General features: G+C 42.0%; 1 pseudogene; it reads right to left on the bottom strand.

Moving 5' to 3' along the window:
* Nucleotides 1-268: 268 nt before the first annotated feature.
* On the bottom strand, nucleotides 269-6,824 carry LOC129863225 (aquaporin-3-like; annotated as a pseudogene).
* Between the last annotated feature and the right edge of the window lie 16,308 nt (nucleotides 6,825-23,132).

The raw sequence follows: 23,132 nt of genomic DNA, 5'->3' as shown, positions 1-23,132 counted from the left end.
TGGGAACCATATTTAGGCAGCCATATTCATTGGGTAGTTTGTGGGTTATTGTCTATGTCTATGTGTAGTGTTTGTGTCAGCACTATTTGGTTATAGCGCCACGTTCGTTTGTTGTTTTGTATAGTGTTCTTCGTTTCGCTTAATTAAAGGAAGAATGTATTGTTATCACGCTGCGCCTTGGTCCTCCTCTCTTCCACCATATAACGATCGTGACAATTATCTACATAAAGAGGGTTTAAAATGGGTCAAGGTAAGAAGATTCATGCACTCAGGCGCTCTCCTTGATTGTAAGGCTGGACAGTTTAAGCATCTCCTCTTGCTCCTCCTTTTCTTCCTCTTCCCTCTTCTCCTGTGCCTCTCCCTCCACGTGGTACCCCACCATTAGCTGGTACACCATCATCCCCACCACCGCACCAATGAAGGGGGCAAAGATGGGCACAAAGAACCAGTAGGAATAAGCTCTGTGGGAGACCAAGACAGAGACAAGGTTGTATGTCTATGCAGAGTAAATAGTGAGAGCAGAGTATCTTTAATAACTTATGGTAAGATAAAAATTCTCATAAGACATGCTTTATTTAAGTCATTATTAGAAAGAAAGAAAACACAGAAAGTGAAAAACAGGAGAAAAACCATAAGGAGACTCACGTGAAGACCTCGCTACCCCAGCCAGCCAGGGCAGTAAATATGCATGGGCCCAGGTCTCTGGCAGGGTTGACAGCATAGCCCGAGTTGAAGCCCATGGACAGACCGATGACCAGCACCACAAAGCCCACTGTGAAAGCCTCCAAACCTCGGGCAATAGAGTTGTTGTAGGGGTCCACGATGGCCAGGATACACATGATTAGGGCAGCCGTGCCTATCATCTGTAACACAGCCAGGCTCAGTTGTATATGGTTGATGTGTGTTTTGTTGATTAAATGTGCTTAAATGTGAGCCTGGCTGTAGTATGGTTTCCATACAGGATATTAGTCCATATAACTTATTGTGATTCAGAGGCTGTCCTAATATGGATGCACTAATATACTACAATATTGTGAATGTACCTGGTCAAAGAGTCCATTAACCAGAGTGAGATGTTTGGAGGGATAGGTAGCAAAGATCCCAGCAGTGGCATTCTCCCCCACAACGATCAGTGTTCCTTGGCCGTAGTCCCACAATGCATCTGGAGAAACCACGGCAACATATAAGATACCACATTGTGTGTGGTACGGTACCATCTACAGTAGCTGTATAACCTTGAAACTCCCTTAGGGAGAAAATAACCGTTTTTTAAGTCTAAACTTTGAAAGTCTTGAACGTTTTCGGTGGAACATGGCCACTAGAAAAACGGTTGTTGTTTGGACATTTCTCATCATAAAACATTTCCAAATTCCACTCACCAAAATACATGCCAAATATAATCCCAGATCCCAGGAAGGCCCCCCAGAGTCTGGAATAAGAAAAACACAGGGAACTTCCTCCAAGGTTCTCTCCCCAATAGACAGAGAGCGAAGGTTCCAGGTGGGTTCAGGTGGCCTCCTGTGACAAAGAACAATTTGGCAAATGGTGAATGGCCATTTCTCACTTTCATTCTATTCCATTTACTCTGAGTAAAAAACACCCAAGACCATCTCTCTTTAAACCAAGTCTCCTCCTGCTTTTCTCTAAATGAGAGAAAACAACCCGAGCATATCAAGACCAAAGATGATTCTCTTAAAATCTTTTCTCAGAGCGGAAAAAAGGACCCGAGACTATCTGCCATAATAGTTGACTCAGTAAATACCTGTTAGGATGGCAGGTCTCTGTGACACACAGTAAATTGGAGCAATGAAAAGGCCCCGAAAATGATCCCATGAAGCTACAGTAGATTTGCCCTTTAAAACCTTGAAGTAGAACACCTAATGAACTGTTCAGACTGCGCATTCACGTAGGTGTCGGTCTCCCTCCTCTCACCTTGCGTTTGCAGCTTAAATTCCGGCATGGTAGGAGGTCCCTAATTATACAAGTCTTATTTTCACAGCTGCCATCTGTATTAGAGGGCGACAGCCTCATTATAAAGGCATTGAAGATGTGGGAACAAGTGAACTGCGGAACTCTGTGCTGCCTGCCTTTTGATTTGCTTTTATAGTGAATAAAGAAATAACGCAATTTGTAATTTAACACTTTCCTTTCATTCATGGACCCAATAACTTTGAAATTTGAGGGGCAAGCGAGTGTCATTCTTTGTTTCTCTGTATGCCTCTCAGATTTGCACTGTTTGCAGTTCTCTCTCTCTCTCTGTCTCTAAATATTGCAGTTGAAATTACTGTTAGTTTACCTTAGGCAGAATGTGTCTGTCACAATAGTTAACTGATCACTCCCAATAGACTTGCAACTATCAGACAGTAATGTCTGGACTAATAAACTCTGCTTTTCCTGACCTTTGATTTCAGAGGAAGTAAGAGTGATAATGTGCCCCCATCACCTGAGACCTGTCCGCTGACCAGTATGCCCAATGTGGCAGCGAAGCCAAAGGCAAAGTTGACGGTGAGGAACATTCCATGGGAGCCACCACTCAGCACCAGCTGGGCTACTGCACCACAGCCAAACATCTACAGAGAGAGGAGAGAGACATGTGAGATGAGAGACCCTGCATGGGTTACCATAGCCATGTGAACATTGTAGTGTGTTGTGTTACGTTGTGTTGATGTTTACACTGACCCCCCCCCCCCCATAAAGGAATACACTATATATAAGGGTCATCTTCATCATCAACAAGTTTACTATGGCATGCGCATCACATTCAGATAGTTACAGACTATCTGTGTAGACATTTTCTGTGTAGATTAGTGAGAATGGAGGATGCATAGAGAATAGCCTGTTCCAGTCCAGTCTCTTTCTGCTTTAGTCAGCTTGTTGTCCGGCCAAAAACATTTTCAATCAATTTTTGTCTAAGTGCCTTGTGCACTCAGGATCACAAAAATGCCTGTGGTCGAACGGTGGTCCAGTGCTTATTTCAAATTAGTTTTAAGACTTTTCCAACTTTTGGTCTGTATAGTGCCCAGATAAAGACAGAGGGTAGAAAATAGGTCACCAAAGATGGTAAACACCTCCAACCGTTTGACCCGAGTGCCACCCCTCTTTCTGTGCCATGGAGGTGGCCATTAAGCTTACTACAGATCTTGCCTGAGGTGTGACTTACATTGACGCGAGAAGCCGTGCTTGTGTCGTTTTGAATGTGCTACGGAGCCCATGGGCGGTGTGTGTGTTGATATGGGTTTGCTGCGGGGGCCGTGGTGGTGTGCAGTGGTGGTCGCTGGTTGGCTGATTATCTGGCCCAGGCAGGTCATACAGTTGAAGTCAGAAGTTTACATACACCTTAGCCAAATACATTTAAATTGAGTTTTCACAATTCCTGACATTTAATCCTAGTAAAAATCTCCTGTCTTAGGTCAGTTAAGATCACCACTTCAAATCAAATTTTATTTGTCACATACACATGGTTAGCAGATGTTAATGCGAGTGTAGCGAAATGCTTGTGCTTCTAGTTACGACAATGCAGTAATAACCAATGAGTAATCTAACCTAACAATTCCACAACTACTACCTTATACACACAAGTGTAAAGGGATAAAGAATATGTACATAAAGATATATGAATGAGTGACGGTACAGAACGGCATAGGCAAGATGCAGTAGATGGTATCGAGTACAGTATATACATATGAGATGAGTAATGTAGGGTATGTAAACATAAAAGTGCATAGTTTAAAGTGGCTAGTGATACATGTATTACATAAAGATGGCAAGATGCAGTAGATGATATAGAGTACAGTATATACATATACATTATATCAAGTGGCATTGTTGAAAGTGGCTAGTGATACATTTTTGATCAATTCCATTATTAAAGTGAGCTTGAGTTGAGTCAGTATGTTGGCAGCAGCCACTCGATGATAGTGGTGGCTGCTTTATTTTAAGAATGTGAAATGTGAGAATAATAGTAGAGAGAATTATTTATTTCAGCTTTTATTTATTTATTCACATTCCCAGTGGGTCAGAAGTTTACATACACTCAATTAGTATTTGGTAGCATTGCCTTTAAATTGTTTAACTTGGGTCATACGTTTCGGGTATCCTTCCACAAGCATCCCACAATAAATTGGGTGAATTTGGGCCCATTCCTCCTGACAGAGCTGGTGTAACTGAGTCAGGTTTGTAGGCCTCCTTGTTCGCACATGCTTTTTCAGTACTGCAAACACATTTTCTATAGGATTGAAGTCAGGGCTTTGTGATGGCCACTCCAATACCTTGACTTTGTTGTCCTTAAGCCATTTTGCCACAACTTTGGAAGTATGCTTGGGGTCGTTGTCCATTTGGAAAACCCATTTGCGACCAAGCTAACTTCTTGACTGATGTCTTGAGATGTTGCTTCAATATATCAACATAATTTCCCTACCTCATGATGCCATCTATTTTGTGAAGTGCACCAGTCCCTCCTGCAGCAAAGCACACCCACAACATGATGCTGCCACCACCGCGCTTCACAGTTGGGATGGTGTTCTTTAGCTTGCATGCCTCCCCCTTATTCCTCCAAACATAACGATGGTCATTATGGCCAAACGGTTCTATTTTTTTTCATCAGACTAGAGGACAAAAAGTACGATCTTTGTCTCCATGTAAAGTTGCAAACCATAGTCTGGCTTTTTCATGGCGGTTTTGGAGCAGTGGCTTCTTCCTTGCCGAGCGTCCTTTCAGGTTATGTCGATATAGGACTCGTTTTACTGTGGATATAGATACTTTTGTACCTGTTTCCTCCAGCATCTTCACAAGGTCTTTTGCTGTTGTTCTGGGATTGATTTTCACTTTTCGCACCAAAGTACGTTCATCTCTAGTAGACAGAACGCGTCTCCTTCCTAAGCGGTATGATGGCTGCTTGGTCCCATGGTGTTTATACTTGCGTACTATTGTATGTACAGATGAACGTGGTACCTTCAGGCGTTTGTAAATTTCTCCCAAGGATGAACCAGACTTCTGGAGGTCTATAATTTTTTTCTGAGGTCTTGGCTGATTTCTTTTGATTTTCCCATGATGTCAAGCAAAGAGACACTGAGTTTGAAGGTAGGCCTTGAAATACATCCACAGGTACACCTCCAATTGACTCAAATGATGTCAATTAGCCTATCAGAAGCTTCTAAAGCCATGCCATAATTTTCTGGAATTGTCCAAGCTGTTTACAGGCACAGTCAACTTAGTGTATGTAAGCATCTGACCCACTGAAGTTGTGATACAGTGAATTTTAAGTGAAATAATCTGTCTGTAAACAATTGTTGGGAAAATGACTTGTGTCAGGCACAAAGTAGATGTCCTAACCGACTTGCCAATACTATAGTTTGTTGACAAGAAATTTGTGGAGTGGTTGAAAAATTTGTTTTAAATGACTCCAACCAGAGTGTATGCAAACGTCCGACTTCAACTGTATATTCAACCAAGCAGCATGGTGGATCATACAGAAACATACTTTGGTGCCGAGTTTCCATGGGAAGATATAAAGCTTTCTATATGCATTTGATCAGGAGTGTGTTGTGGTAGGTGGGTTATGGTGGCTATTGAAGATCCTAGCTAGATATCTACCTGTGGAGCTTTCTTTAGAGCAGAGAAGACCTGGCTTCAGGCATCCACGTCCAGGGGAGTTCTGTTTGCCAGGGGGGCATAACGCCTCACTCAGTAGTGTGGCCAAACAGCGGATCAGACATCAGTTACACCTCTCACACTGCAGGCTAGGAAAATACCAGATGGCATGACCACCCCCTCTGGTATCGTCGCTATTTTACAGACAGATACCGTGAATCCATGTAAATATGGAATGTAATATCAACAAGGAAGTATTAATAATTATCTGATTACTTCACTTTCTCTCAGAATTAATTACCTGGTTATATGGAAAGCAATATTATTTAAATGCATTAATTTAAAGTAAAGGATGTTAATTTTCAGTGTATGTTTTTCATGTCGAAGACTAAGTCATCAGAGGATTTAAAATACTTTATAAACAATCAATTGGGTTAATAACCTGCTTCATCTAGATTTTGGAGGACATTCTTTTCACACCCACAAGCTGTCAATCAGCTCCTACTTGTTGGATAGCTAATGATAGTATGGCACTGTGTTTCCTATTGACAGTCAACCACTCATAACACTGAGGTCAATGTCCGGTGACATCATCCCATTATATTAAATATAAACCTGTGTGTTTACGCTAGAGACTTTTTTTACAGACCTTTTTTTGCATGAGCTGCATTTCAATCCACTGAATCTGCTGATGTAGACCTCCGCTTCCCGAGATGGGTGTTTGTCAGACATGAGAGGATGCCAAAAAACATCTGTAAAGTCTTAACGTTTTGAGCTAGAAGCTATTTGGACGATCCAAAGCTGAAACTCTCACGAACGCAGACATATTAGCTGTTTTGCTCTAAGACGCCCACAAGATTAATAAGACTTGTCTGAAGGTAACCTGGTACTGGGCGGTAAAAATGAATAGAAGTGAATAGGGGGTAGAATGTGCTAAAACTAAAGGGGTTAAATACAGGTCTCAGATATAGGAAAAACACTTCAAAGCATACTTCCTTCACTATGACCATCTTAAAACAATTCCATATGTTAGCTTAGTAGATATCGCCCTCTAAAGGCTTAGACTTACATAGGTAATGCTACCTATGTAAGTATGCTACTAGTGATGTGGTGAGTGGGGACTGTTCTACGAGTATCAGGGTTCCCAAGCACTCTGCAAGAGCCTGGCGTAGCAACATGTGGCGGATCTGAAAGGTCCTCACTAGCTTGTCCATAAGTGCCTTCTGTTTTCCCATGAAGCAGCTGTGACAGGGTCGTCCAGTGAGAACAGGGTCGGTGGCAGTGGCACAGGGCTGACTAGGAATGTGTGTGAAGGAGGGCCGTGTGTCGACTCTATAAGATCTCAGAAAAGGATCCCTCCCTTGTTAAAAAAAAAAAAAAAAAACCACAGCTCTCCTGGATTTTGAACCCCTCCCTACTCATTTCCACCCATATATTTTTTCCCCTACATTATTATTGTTTTCAAGTCCTCCTTTTCAACTTTTTCCTCCTCTGCTTTCTTGAAAATGTCCTCCTTTGTTGTCAGATGGATTACTACAACTACTCCACTTTGTGTTTTTTAACTTGGTGTAACGACCGTCAGTAAGACCAATAAGCTGATCGTGGACTACAGGAAACGGGGGGAGACCATGCCCCCCATCCATATTGACGTGGTTGCAGTGGAACAGGTCGAGATCTTCAAGTTCCTCTGTGTCTATAACACTAAAGACTTAAAATGATCCTAACACACACGCACAGTCGTGAAGGCGCAACAGAGTTTGGCATGGGCCCTCAAAACCGCAAAAGGTTCTACAGCTGTACAATTGAGAGCATCCTGACTGGCTGCATTACTGCCTGGTATGCCAATAGTACCGGCCTTGAACACATGGCGTTACAGAGGTTGTTGCGGACAGCCCAGGACATCTATATCAGGTAGTGTGGAAGGAAGGCCCATAAAATGGTTAACCAATGAGAGTCTAGCCGGGGTATCTTGAAATATCAAAAAAATAGCTCAGTATGTCATGCTGGTATAAAGGATTTGGAGACAGGTGCAAGAATACACAATAGGGGTTTTTAATACACCCAAAACAAACACGTACACAAAACACACAAATACACCCAAACAAAAGAGCTAGGGTAAACCTTGTTGAACGACACGATACCCGTAATACACAATATACACTGCTCAAAAAAATAAAGGGAACACTTAAACAACACAATGTAACTCCAAGTCAATCACACTTCTGTGAAATCAAACTGTCCACTTAGGAAGCAACACTGATTGACAATAAATGTCACATGCTGTTGTGCAAATGGAATAGACAAAAGGTGGAAATTATAGGCAATTAGCAAGACACCCCCAATAAAGGAATGGTTCTGCAGGTGGTGACCACAGACCACTTCTCAGTTCCTATGCTTCCTGGCTGATGTTTTAGTCACTTTTGAATGCTGGCGGTGCTTTCACTCTAGTGGTAGCATGAGACGGAGTCTACAACCCACACAAGTGGCTCAGGTAGTGCAGTTCATCCAGGATGGCACATCAATGCGAGCTGTGGCAAAAAGGTTTGCTGTGTCTGTCAGCGTAGTGTCCAGAGCATGGAGGCGCTACCAGGAGACAGGCCAGTACATCAGGAGACGTGGAGGAGGCCGTAGGAGGTACAAACCCAGCAGCAGGACCGCTACCTCCGCCTTTGTGCAAGGACGAGCACTGCCAGAGCCCTGCAAAATGACCTCCAGCAGGCCACAAATGTGCATGTGCGACAAATGTGTGACCTGGCCAAGATAATGCAAAGCAGTGCGACACAAACAGCAACACAGAGTTACACATGGAGTAAACAAGCATACAGTCAATAACACAATAGAAAAAAAGAAATATACAGTGTGTGCAAATGGTGTGTGCAATGACCAATCAGGCTTGTTATAGCTTCCTGTTGATACTAGCGTTACCTAGCATGCTGAGGGCTTGTTTATCACTCACATGGTGATTAGCTGTTGGCTATCAAGCGTGGTATCACTTAATAAACATTCTGTTGGAGAGAGCTTTCAGACAACTCAAAACATAACCGAGCCAACTCCATGTTTCACTGTAGGTATGGTGTTCTTTTCTTTGAAAGCATCATTTTTTCATCTGTGAACATAGAGCCGGATGTGACGTGTCAAAAAGCTCCAGTTTTGACTCATCTGTCCAAATGACATTCTCCCAGAAGAATTGTGGCTTGTCAATATGCATTTTAGCAAATTCCTGTTTGGCTTTTTTATGTTTTTCTTTCAAAAGTGGAGTCCTCTTGGGTCTTCTTCCATGGAGCCCACTTTGCTAAAAAGTGACGGATGGTGCAATCAAATCAAATCAAATGTTATTTGTCACATACACATGGTTAGCAGATGTTAATGCGAGTGTAGCGAAATGCTTGTGCTTCTAGTTCTGACAATGCAGTAATAACCAACGAGTAATCTAATCTAACAATTACCTTATACACACACAAGTGTAAAGGAATGAATAAGAATATGTACATAAAAAAATATATATATATGAACGAGTGATGGTATAGAATGGCGTAGGCAAGATGCAGTGGATGGTGTAGAGTACAGTTTATACATAAGAGAAGAGTAATGTAGGCTATGTAAACTTATAAAAGTGACATTGTTTAAAGTGGCTAGTGATACATTACATCAAGATGGCAAGATGCAGTAGATGGTATAGAATGGCCTTGAAATAGAAGCTGTTTTTAAGTCTCCCGGTCCCTGCTTTGATGCACCTGTACTGACCTCGCCTTCTGGATGATAGCGGGGTGAACAGGCAGTGGCTTGGGTGGTTGTTGTCCTTGATGATCTTTTTGGCCTTCCTGTGACATCGGGTGGTGTAGGTGTCCTGGAGGGCAGGTAATTTGCCCCCGGTGATGCGTTGTGCAGCCCCCACTACCCTCTGGAGAGCCTTACGGTTATGGGCGGAGCAGTTGCCGTACCAGGCGGTGATACAGCCCGACAGGATGCTCTCGATTGTGCATCTGTACAATCTGAGATTGTGCTTCCACGATCATCTCCTTTGTTTTGTTGACGTTGAGTGTGAGGTTATTTTCCTGACACTACACTAAGAGGGCCCTCACCTCCTCCCTGTAGGCCGTCTTATTGTTGTTGGTAATCAAGCCTACCACTGTAGTGTCGTCTGCAAACTTGATGCTAGAGTTTAGCGAGCCTTGTTTTCAGATTAGCCTTGTTAAAATTCCCAGCTACAATACATGCAGTCTCAGGATATGTGGTTTCCAGTTTTACATAGAATCAAATGAAGTTCGTTCAGGGCCATCGATGTGTCTGCTTGGGGGGGATATATGCGGCTGTGATTATAATCGAAGAGAATTCTCTAGGTAGATAATGCGGTCAGCATTTGATTGTGAGGAATTCTAAGTCAGGTGAACAGAAGGACTTGAGTTCCTGTATGTTGTTAAGATCACACCACGTCTCGTTAATCATAAGACATACACCCCCACCCTTCTTCTTACCAGAAAGATGCTTGTTTCTGTCGGCGCGATGCATGAAGAAACCAGCTGGCTGATGTACCTTCACCTTGGAGTTCAGCTTGTATCTCTTTGGCAGTTATCCTTGGTTCTTTTCTACCATTCGCACTCTCCTTCTGTTCAATCTGGGGTTGATTTTCCTGTTGCGGCTGCACCCAGGGTAGTTGGCTAGAGTTCAATGAACCTTAAACTTCTAAATAATATTTGCAACTGTTGTCACAGGAACATCAAGCTGCTTGGAGATGGTCTTGTAGCCTTTACCATGCTTGTCTGTTATTTTCTTTCTGATCTCCTCAGACAAATATCTCCTTGCTTTCTCTGGTACATGTTCAGTGTGGTGCACACAATGATACCAAACAGCACAGTGACTACTTTTCTCCATTTAAATAGGCTGAATGACTGATTACAAGATTGGAGGCGTGTGATACTAATTAAAGAAACTAATTAGTTTGGAATATCACTATAATCCCATTATTTATTATATTTTCTAAGGGGTACCAACAATGTGTCCAGGCCATTTTAGAATATATTTGTGCAATAAGCAATAATTAATCTCTTTTCACAGCTTCTTTGCTTTATTCTATGACATACCAAAGGCAAGCAAGTATACATGATAAAATATATTTAAATTTCATCCCTTTTCAGGAGGAATTAAGCATTATTTCAATGAGCTGTAAGGGTTCCAACACATTTGAGCATGTTTGCATTCTTCACTGATAGCTTACTGGCATATACGGTTTGACATTAGCCCACAGCTCAGGTAGACAATTGTAGGCCTAGGTTTTAGATGATCATTGTCACTCTTGTTTTGCATGCTTGTGCATGCTGTGTATGCATCAGCTACCGCTTAACAGTATCAGTAGTGACATTAGGCTAGTTACATTGTACTGTTGGTTGCTGTTTTGGGGGTTCAGTAGTATATTGTTTGTAGTTTTATACTACGAGATGGTATGTCATGGTTGAGCTGTGCTGCAGCAGTTTAATGTCTGTTCTATTCTCTATATGATGTTTTCTGTTTATATAACCATGTATGCTTTTCTATTACAAATCTCAGTCAGGCAAATACAGCCTCCCTTTATCAATGGTCCAATAGCAGGGTTTCAGTTCATCTTGGACATCAGGACCCTTCGGCGTGTAGTCTGCCCAGGAATACATCTGACTACTACTCTTCATGGGCTACGGTGCAACAACCAACATGCATATAAAAACTATCTTTCCTCTCTCAGTAGCACAAGTTTGAGTTTCATGTTAACGGAGTGGTGTTGCGTTTATACAGAGGCTTTTCCAGAGGATTTTAGGGGTTCTTCATTTTAAATACACTAAATGTTTAATCCCTTTAATCTTTGCATGAGCTCTTAAATTCTGATCATTTCATGTTATTCATATTCTCATACACATATTCTCATACACTCCAAAAATGTAAGACTAGCAAAGGAACATTGGTTTAGTCACCGAACACAGGCGGCACCAGGTGAACCTCTTTTCAACATTAATGCTGGCAACAATGACAAGATACTGAAACTCATCATGGCTCCGGCTGCTTTGCCATCGCTGCGGGCTAGCTCTGAACTATAGCCATCTCACTCCAGCAAGACTGCTGCTATGGCTTCTCAATCGGTCCCAGCTTCACCCTCAAGATCATGTGCCGATGATCCTCTGCTGCTTACAAACATTACATTTGATTAAATGTTCTGAGATTGTGGAAGCCTTCCAGCAGTAATTGCTAATTTTGTCATGACTGTCAGACCCATGGGTCAGTAGCTAAGTTGCTTCTCTCTTCCTCATCAATCTACACACAATACCCCATAATGACAAAGCAAAAACAGTTTTTGGGAAATTTCTGCTAATGTATAAAAAATAAATGGAAATATCACATTTACATAAGAATTCAGACCCTTTACTCAGTATTTTGTTGAAGCACCTTTGGCAGCGATTAAAGCATCGAGTCTTCTTGGGTATGACGCTACAAGCGTGGCACATCTGTATTTGGGGAGTATTTCCCATTCGTCTCTGTAGATCCTCTCAAGATCTGTCAGGTTGGATGGGGAGCAATGCTGCACAGCTATTTTCAGGTCTCTCCAGAGATGTTTGATTGGGTTCAAGTCCGGACTCTGGCTGGGCCACTCATGGACATACAGAGACTTGCCCCAAAGCCATTCTTGCATTGTCTTGGCTGTGCACTTAGGGTTGTTGTCCTGTTGGAAGGTGCTGCCACCACCATGCTTCACCGTAGGGATTGTGCCAGGTTTCCTCCAGACGTGACGCTTGGCATTCAGGCCAAAGAGTTCGATCTTGCTTTCATCAGACCAGAGAATCCTGTTTCCCATGGTCTGAGAGTCTTTTATACCTTTTACTGAAAAGGGGCTTCCGTCTGGCAACTCTACCATAAAGGCCTGATTGGTGGAGTACTGCAGAGATGGTTGTCCTTCTGGAAGGTTCTCCCATCTCCACAGAGGAACTCTGGAGCTCTGTCAGAGTGACCATCGGGTTCTTGGTCACCTCCCTGACCAAAGACCTTCTCCCCCGCTCAGTTTGGCTGGGTGGCCAGCTCTAGGAAGAGTCTTGGTGGTTCCAAACTTCTTACATTTAAGGATGATGGAGGCCACTGTGTTCTTGGGGACCTTCAATGCTGCAGACATTTTCTGGTACCCTTCCTCAGATCTGTGCCTCAACACAATCCTGTCTCGGACCTCTACGGACAATTCCTTTGACCTATTGGCTTGGTTTTTGCTCTGACATGCACTGTCAACTGTGGGACCTTAAATAAACAGGTGTGCATTCCAAATAATGTTGGATCAATTGACTTTACCAATTTACCACAACAAGTTATAGAAACATCAAGGATGATCAATTGAAACAGGATGCACCTGAGCTCAATTTCGAGTCTCATAGCAAAGGTTATGAATACTTATGTGAACAAGGTATTTTGTTTTTTATTTAAAATAAATTTGCAAACATTTCTAAAAGCCTATTTTCGCTTTCTAATTATGGGGTCTAAATGTTATCCATTTTAAAATAAGGCCATAACGTAACAAAATGTGAAAAAAGTCAAGGGGTCTGAATACTTTCAGAAGGCACTGCACAGTTGTAATGAACACGATGGGAGACAGAGAGCTGGTTTCAAGCGCAGCAGGTGTTTATTGTAACGGCCCACAGGAGGAGGCAGGTAGCTGGGTCCAGCGGCAGGCAAAATGTTTACCTTTATTTAACTGGGCAAGTCAGAGAATAACAAATTCTTATTTACAATGATGGCCTAGGAACAGTGGGTTAACTGCCTTGTTCAGAGGCAGAATGACAGAATTTTACCTTGTCAGCTCGGGGATTCGATCTAGCAACCTTTTCGGTTACTGGCCCAACGCTCTAACCACTCGGCTATCTGCCGCCATACATAGGGGGTCCAAAAAGGCAACAGTACAGGCAGGGAAAAGGCTAGTAACATCGTCCGGGAAATCAGGCAATAGGCGTCGTTAGTGAGGTAGGCCAAAACCATCATACACGGGAAGATTAAATTAAGGGAACAACAGCGCACCAACTAGCCGTATGTCACAAAACAAACAGTTCCTCACAATGATGGGGTGCAAAGAACTGAACTAAATAGTGTGTGATAATGACATACAGGTGATCAGAATTCAGGTGATTGGGATCTGGAGAGTGAGCTGCGTTCAGGGGATCTATGTGTTTGAGAGTGAGTTGGAAAGGGGGCTGGAAAGTGAGCTGCATTCAGGGGATCTACGTGTTTGAGAGTGCGAGTTGGAAGCAGACGTTACAACAGTATAGCTGCAGATGGTTGGTTGGGTTCACAGGTAGAATATTGTAATTTACCAAGATGACAGCTCATCTTGCCTCAACGAGGCCACTGGGCTGTGCATCAGATGAGAATAGCCTACTCATGGCTCTGAGAAGTAATCTGCATGGGGTGATTCCTTCACAGTGGAGATGGGTAGAGTATTTTAATTTACCAAGATGGCATGTTAATCTTGCCTCAGCGAGGACACCGTGCGGTGAGTAACATGAGAATAAGCCTTCTCATACTTCTGAGAAGCTATCTCAGTATGGTGTGGTTTACGGCACAGTGTAGTTGGGTAGATTGATTCTCATTTACCAAGATGGCAGGTTCATCTTGCCTCAGTGAGGACACCGGGAAGTGAGTAAATGGTAAATAAGACTCCTCATAGTTCTGAGAAGCGATCTTGGTACAGTGCAATGTAGTTTTGGGCCTTCCGAGTGGCGCAGCAGTCTATGGCACTGCATCGCAATGTTTGAGGTGTCACTACAGACCAGGTTTCGATTCCAGGCTGTGTCACAGCTGGCCATGACCGGGAGACCCATGAGGCGGCAGATAATTGGACCAGCATTGTCCGGGTTAGGGATTTCCTTTTCCCATTGCGCTCTAGTGACTCCCTGTGGTGGGCCGGGTGCCTGCAAGCTAAACTGGATGGTATTTCCTCCGACACATTGGTGCGGCTGGCTTCCGGGTTAAGCAAGCAGTGCGGCTTGGCAGGGTCATGTTTTGGTGGACGCTTGGCTCTCGATCTTTGCCTCACCCGAGTCTGTAGGGGAGATGCAGCGATGGGATAAAACTGTAACTACCAATTGGATGTCAGGAAATTGGGGAGAAAAAAAGGTTAGAGTACAAAAAATATATATATCTATATATATTTCCCATTTACCAACATGGCAGGTTCATCTTGCCTCACCTAGGCCAACGAGCAGTGAGTAACATGGAAAATAAGCCTACTGCGGATTTCTGAGAAGCTGTCTCAGTAACATGCTGTCTAGAACGGGCACACGCATGCGTCTGCATGTGCCATCGCACGCATGTCGATATTGTTCATCCACATCAGATGCGACCAGGACACGCTGGTTGAAATATCAAAACGAACTCTAAACCAACTATATTAATTTAGGGACAGGTCAAAACACATTAAACATTCATGGACATTTAGCTAGATAGCTTGCTGTTGCTAGCTAATTTGTCCTGGGATATAAACATTGGGTTTTTACTATACCAAAACTGCACAAGATCATTTTTTTCTGGATCTTGACCCATTTTGAGTCGCACAAAATCGTGTGTTCTCTACTCTGACAATTAATACACAGATGAAAGGGGAAGCCTAGTTAGTTTATAATAATCTCTCCTCATTCAGTCTTCTTCTTCTTTAGATGGCAGTTGGCAACCAACTTTAAGGTGCATTCTGCCATCAACTGACCTTGTCTAGAATAAAACGTGTATCTTGACTACAAAAAACAACTCCCAGACTATTTCCTGGTCAGATGTTATTGTTAGGGAAAACTCATGCCCCTAACCATTCTCAATTTCTGGATTAATGTGTTGCAGGATCTACAGTAGAGTCTACGTCTGAGAGAACAGGTTGTTACTTATATCCTGAGGCTCTGTCTCTGTCTTGGAATCAGAGTGGACCTACTTTTGTCACCCCCTCTAAAGGAACACAACAATAGTTAAGGATTGGAGGGTTTTTGTTCTGGGTAAGAAAGTAGCACCCTGTCAATTTTCGAGGGAAGCCTTTTGTTTGTGTCATTCCTATTGTACACATACCCACACCCAGGCATGTACGCATGTACACTCAGACACATTTTCTAAGCACAGGAGGTTGGTGGCACCTTAATTGTGGAGGACGGGCTCGTGGTAATGGCTGGAACGGAATCGGTGGAATGGTATCAAATACAACATGGTTTCCACGTGTTTGAGGCCATTCCATTTACTCTGTTCCAGATGTTATTATGAGTCGTCCTCCCTTCAGCAGCCTCCACTGATTCCAAGTGTTGTCAGATGGGATGGGAGGATGTTACAAAGTATTCCCTTGGAGAACTATTAAAATCACTGTGTGAGGTCAATTGTTAGCTGAGTGAAAAAGTGTAAATCCAATTGCTGGCCCATGCATTAATGTGTGTGCATAATGGTGGTTCATTGGTGTGCTGCTGAGATAGAGGAAATAAGAGTCGGTGATGTAACTGTGAGGAGACACACATACACACCCACACTGGCATATTGTACTGGGATTGGATTTTCTCTCTATCATGGTCCCTCCACACTATCTGTCCAAGTATTCAGAGCTGGCCAGCTTCATATCTCCTCTGTTTTTCATCCAAACATTCCACCTCGTCAGACCGCAACTTAGAATGAAAGAGAACTGTCTGCTTTATTTTACCATACCAACATGATATGTCACACCGTGCTCTTGATTTCATTGCCAGCAGATTTTTACAAATCATACTTGCTCTCAGTTATTTCTGGTTATAGCTTTTTATGGTGAACAATACAATGGAGGTTCGTAAAAGGTTGTTGGCAAACTTTCCGCCTTGACACTGCAGCAGTCCAACTCAGCAGAGATGCGCTACGGTATCCACTCACAGGGTATTCAGGGTTTGGCTCCTTTGTCTCCTCACATCCAAACACCTGATATCAGACACTGAAGTGTGTTATTCATGTAGACCTCTCACAAACTCTAATCTGTGGATTAGAAACCAAACTAACACACTCCTCGGTATCTCCTCTGCAAATACAAAAGCGATATACAGATCCTAAAACAAATGAATATGAAGGGGAATGACTCCGGTCGATGCTTGATGGAAAGTTGGGTGAGGAACATGCTGATTATGTATTTGTTCACACCTACAGAGCTGCCTAACTTGGTGTCCCTGCCACGGCGAGCTGAGCTGTCTGCCTGTTTCTGTAGCAGAGCTGAATCTGCGTCTCAAATGGCATCCTATGCCTTACATAGTGCACTACTTTGGCTCTGGTCAAACATAGTGCACTATATAGGGAATAGGGTGCCATTTGGGACTCGGGTGAAGTCTCCTTAATCAAGCATTGCCTGGGACCTGCGATAGTTATGGGATATCAGCTTTCCAATCTCTCTCTATTCTTGCCCTCAGATAAAGTAGGTAGGAAGGTGTGTTCCTTGAATATAAAACCATTTAGGCTGGATTGCAGTCCATTTCAGACAGAACACAGAAAAGAGGTTACATGCACACACACACACATGTAAAGGCACAAATATATACAGACTAGGGCTGTGACTGTCATGAAATTTAGGATGTTCGATTATTTTTGTGCCAAATAACCACGGTCACCGTCATAACTGTTCAAATAGCAAATGAATGAAATTAAAATAAAGACTCACATTTTCTTCTCTCCTCGGCTCCTGACTGTCACATTGTGCCCTGTTTTGGTAAGCCATTGGATGCATGTAATTCATGATACTTGTTTGCCACAACACCTTGCTGAAACAAGGAGAAACAAAGTCCACGTTACCACGAAAACGGACAGCTGCAGGAGTCTTCAGTCAGCTACTTGTTCCACAACACAAAACTGGCTAGTTTTGTAGGACAACAAAGTCAAGGTATTGGAGTGGCCATCACAAAGCCTTGACCTCAATCCTATAGATAATTTGTGGCCAGAACTTAAAAAGTGTGTGCGAGCAAGGAGGCCTACAAACCTGACTCAGTTACACCAGCTCTGTCAGGAGGAATGGGTCAAAATTAACCCAACTTATTGTGGGACGCTTGTGGAAGGCTACCCAAAATGTTTGACCCAAGTTAAACAATTTAAAGGCAATGCTACCAAATACTAATTGAGTGTATGTAAACTTCTGACCCACTGGGAATGTGATGAAAGAAAAGAAATCTGAAATAAATAACTATCTTTATTATTATTCTGACATTTCACATTCTTAAAATAATATAGAATAAAGTGATGTCAGGAATTGTGAAAAACTGAGTTTAAATTTATTTGGCTAAGGTGTATGTAAACTTCCGACTTCAACTGTATATATCTTTTTACTGACACATTTGTATGTCAGAAATATACAATACAATATGTTCTGTTGGCCTTTCAATGGGCCTCAGGATCTCGTCACTGTATTTTTGTACATTCAAATTGCCAATCGATAAAATGCAATTGTTTTCATTGTCCATAGCTTATGCCTGCATATACCATAACTCCACCGCACTCTGTTCATAACGTTAACATCAGCAAACTGCTCTCCCACACGACGCCATACACATGGTCTGAAGTTGTGAGGCCAGTTGGTCTTACTGCAAAATTCTCTAAAATTACCTTGGAGGCAGCTTATGGTAGAGAAATGAACATTCAATTCTCTGTCAACAGCTCTGGTGGACATTCCTGCAGTCAGCATGTCAATTGCACACTCTTTTTATACGTGAGACATCTGTGGCATTGTGTTGTGTGACAAAACTACACATTTTAGAGTGGCCTTTAATTGTCCCCAGCACAAGGTGCACCTGTGTATTGACCATGCTGTTTAATCAGCTTTCTTGATATGATTTCTTGATTTCTTGATTTCTTGATATGCCAGACCTGTCAGTAGGATGGATTATCTTGGCAAAGGAAAAATTCTCACTAACAGGGATGTAAACAAATTTGTTCCCAAATTGTAGGAGAAATAAGCTTTTTGTGCATATGGAAAAAGTAAAACATGGTTTACAAAGAATTTGCAGGTGAGGTTAAAAAGCCTGTGAAATTACTATTCAAAATAATTGTTTACTTTGACACTTTTTACAGCCAGGACAGGACAAGAGAGGAGGCTAGATGAAAGGGATAGCAACATTGAAGACTAAGAGACAGCAACAGAAGAGGGCAGACAAGAGAGACAGCAACAGAAGACACAGAGAAAGTGATGGAGAGAGGCAGAGGAGGGATGATCACGCAGTAGACTATCACTTAAAGCTGCTCTATGGATTCTAATTACTGCAGTGTGGGTGTTTTGGTACTATTGTGGTGAAGTCATTTTTGATATGTGACACATGTGACCCATAATAAAACTATGCAATTAGCCTATTAACTTGTTTATGTGACTCCATAAGACGATTTAGCAATATGCAAAAGACTATGGTTGAGTTACAGTAATAGGCAATCTAGAAATGTCTGAGAATGTAAGTTTAAATACAAGTGTATTTAATTACTTCGTAAAATGAATGGATTCACATACAAGGCATAAAGCTTAAGTTACAAAGCATTAAGAAGCATTACAATGTAAAACTTTAGGCGTGATCAGAGAGAGAGAAAGACAAAGCCCAAAGCTCATGGGAGAGACACTCTCTCTTACTATATCTCACCACAGCAGGTCGTGAACAAAAAAGAAAAAGAGACAATGAATCTAATACCTTTTATAAGCATCTGAGTTGTTTGGATTCAATCTGAGTTGTTGACAAACAGCATTACTGTAAAGTTAACCTCCAATCAGATGTTCTCAGAGGCGTGACAACGGGGGTTGGTAAAATAACACAGAGAATGCTTGCATATTATATTCAACATCATTTCTACACCTCTACACTGTGGGATTCTTTAATCAGTTTGGCTCACTGGACATGTCAGTGTCTATGTTCGAAATTGTTGAGTGGTATGGAGGTTGGCAATACCCTGTACAGTAGATGTAGGTTTTCCAGAGTAGAGAGTAGAGTGTTCCAGAGTAGAGAGACCCACATTAGCTACTGTAATTGAGTACTGGCAGTGTCTGCTGTGGCAGGTGCGAAGGTGCAAGTTAACTGAAAAATATTTAATCTCTCAATGTTCTAATCTCTCAACGTTAATCTCAAAGTGCACCAAATTCATGCATTTAGCTGTGGAAATTACTTTTTTGGGGGGTCGAGGGCGGTGCCCCAGGACCCCTTACTAGCTTTGGCTTAAGCTGCTAATGTCTTCAAAATGCCTCTGACGATAACCTGTTGTCCTTACCAAAATCGATTGATTTAACACGGGCTGTATCCACCTCCATTCCCACTCACTTTACCGTAACTAACCAGTAGGTGGAAGCATTTGACAGCAACTGAAATAACCACCAGAGTCCAGATCAGCACCATGGTGGTGGGTGAGTATTCATACACTACTACCCTCTGGAGCGGCTATCTACAGGCAGGCAGACTGGCACATTGGCAGTCCCAGGGGAGCGACACATAGAGCAGGTGAAGTGTTAGGGCCCAGCCGGTGATGTGGACACAAGCCATCTGTCCCCATCACTGTCCCCTCCTTGGGGAGGCTACTGTACAACCAGACAGGTGAATTTCAAATAGAGGAGCAAGAGGATGTGTCATGACAGCCGGTCTGTTAGTTACAGCTCACACTTTCAACTATCGCCTTCCATAACCTTTCAAGACAGAATTCAATAAAACGTTATTCTACGTTATTAAAGATACATTTTGGACACTGTCTTGTGTTCATTGAAACAGGTATACAATGAAGAAATTGTAGGAGTCTACTGTAGTAATTTTCCTACCACTACTTCCATCCCAGTAGTACATCACTGTAACGCCCATTTCACACCAGCACAACAGGCATGACCCTGTACCTGACACATTCTTCTGAACAATACGGGGAGGGAAAACAATACTAACTTTAGATCAGTGACTGTGGTAGCCTGATGACTCACACTAAATTCTTCCGCTGCTCTGTTGTTCCGCTACATACTTTAGTCTGAGACTGCCATCGTTGAAGTTGTTTGTGGTGCCGAGCGACACGAGGGCCATTGTACAAATCAAACTCATCAGTAGGGCTGTGGCGGTCATGACATTTTGTCAGCCGGTAATTGTCAAGCAAATATCTGCCGGTTTCATGGTAATTGATTGTTAATTAACAAACACATTTAGCATCTCCTTGCTTCCATGCATAGCCTACAAGTCACTGATGCAGACCTTTGGAAGATCTACATTTTAAAAAGTCGAATAAATCCATGTAATATGTGACTTGTTTCAGGAAACTAGGCGTATGTCGCGGGTCACTACTTCACAAGAGAGACATTTGAATGTAAACTTATTTTTTATTCAAAGTGCATTTTTTGCAGAAATGCCTTAACTTTTCCTTGCAGAAATGTTTTCTGCAGAAATGTTAACTTTCATGTGCCTTAATAACAAACTTGTATGCCATCTGTAAATACGAATACAATTGTTAAATTGCGAGCCTAGTTGGTTTAGCCACAGAAAAAGTCAGCAACCTTCCCGCTAGCCATGATTGGCTGAGATAATGAGTGGGTTTGACATGCCGAGAGATGAGTTCAGATTGGTTTGCCATGTAGCACACATCTGTCTATTTAACCTGTCTAGGATCAGCGTGGCGCTAGCGGCACACCCCCCCCCCCCCCACTGAAAAACCAGTGCCGCGAAATTCAAAAAAAATATTTTTTTTAAATATTTAACTTTCACACATTAAAGTCCAATACAGCTAATGAAAGACACAGATCTTGTGAATCCAGTCAACATTTCCGATTTTTAAAATGTTTTACAGGGAAGACACAATATGTAAAGATGTACATCTATTACCTAAAAACACATTAGCATAATCCACCATCTTTTATTTGTCCACCAACACCAGTAGCCATCACCAATTCGGCTAAACTAAGATATTTATAGCCACTAACCAACAAAAAAACTCATTAGATGACAGTCTGATAACATATTTATGGTATGGGATAGGTTTTGTTAGAAAAAAGTGCATATTTCAGGTATATGGCATAGTTTACAATTGCACCCACCATCACAAATGGACTAGAATAATTACAATGAGCAACGTGTTTACCTAACTACTAATCATCAAACATTTCGTAAAAATACACAGCATACACGAATCGAAAGACACAGATCCTGTGAATACAGACAATATTTCAGATTTTCTAAGTGTCTTACAGCGAAAACACAATAAATCGTTATATTAGCTTAGCACATAGCAATTAGCAGCCCAGCATTGATTCTAGCCAAAGTGAGCGATAAAAGTCAACATCGCCAAAAGATATTAATTTTTTCACTAACCTTCTCAGAATTCTTCCGATGACACTCCTGTAACATCACATTACAACATGCATATACAGTTTGATCGAAAATGTTTATATTTAGCCACCAAAATCATGGTTAGACAATGTGAAATGTAGCTCAGCTGGTCAGAAAATGTCCTTGCGCCACTTAGACAGTGATCTACTCTTATACATAAATACTCATAAACGTGACTAAAAAATATAGGGTGGACAGGGATTGATAGACAATTTAATTCTTAATACAATTGCGTTATTACATTTTTTAATTTATCCTTACTTTTCAATACAGTTTGCGCCAAGCGAAGCTACGTCAAAAAACATGGCGTCCTAAGCCACTAAAATGTTTCGACAGAAACACGATTTATCATAATAAAAATGTCCTACCTTGAGCTGTTCTTCCATCAGTATCTTGGGCAAAGGATCCTTTCTTGGGAGAAATCGTCTTTTGGTGGAAAGCTGTCCTCTTGCCATGTGGAAATGTCAACTGCGTTCGGGATGAACTGAAAAGCGTGCCCAACTTTTCACATCGTTGCAAAAATAAATGTCCCAAAATCGCACTAAACGGATATAAATTGCTATAAAACGCTTTAAATTAACTACTTTATGATGTTTGTAACTCCTATAACGAGTGAAAAGATGACCGGAGAAATATAACAGGCTAAACTAACGCTTGGAACAGGAGAGGGTCGGTGTCTTCCACGCGCGTTACGCAGCAAGAAAAGACTTGCTAGCTTCAGGGTTTTTTCATTTGTAGGGCCTGTGAACGCGCAATCGACCCCGTTGGAATCGTCATCACGTAAAGGCATCCAGGGGAAGACGTAAGAAGTGTCCGTATAGTCATAGCAACGACAGTGCCCTTTTAACTGACTTCAGAAAAGTGGCCAACATTTCTCAAATCTGACTCCATGTCAGGGAAATTGCTGTAGAATGGGCTCTGTTCCACTTAGAGACAAAATTTCAACTCCTATAGAAACTATAGACTGTTTTCTATCCAATAATAATAATAATATGCATATTGTACGATCAAGGATTTTGTGGGAAGCCGTTTAAAAAATTAGCCAAATTAGCATAAATAGTCTAAACAGCGCCCCCATCCCCAACAGGTTAAGCTGGTCAGTATGTGTAGGTAATCCTGTCTAACGCAGCTGTCTTTTATATATATATATATATTGTGTAGTAGAACTGCATAAGTGTTGCTCTCCACTTTCCGGAGGACCGAGTTTTGAAATCAGTGGAATTAGATTATGATAGCTCAGGAAATGGAGAAAAC

Source organism: Salvelinus fontinalis, chromosome 10, assembly GCF_029448725.1.
Source record: "Salvelinus fontinalis isolate EN_2023a chromosome 10, ASM2944872v1, whole genome shotgun sequence".
In the NCBI taxonomy this organism is placed as follows: Eukaryota; Metazoa; Chordata; class Actinopteri; order Salmoniformes; family Salmonidae; genus Salvelinus; species Salvelinus fontinalis.
This window is presented reverse-complemented; position numbering and strand designations above follow the sequence as displayed.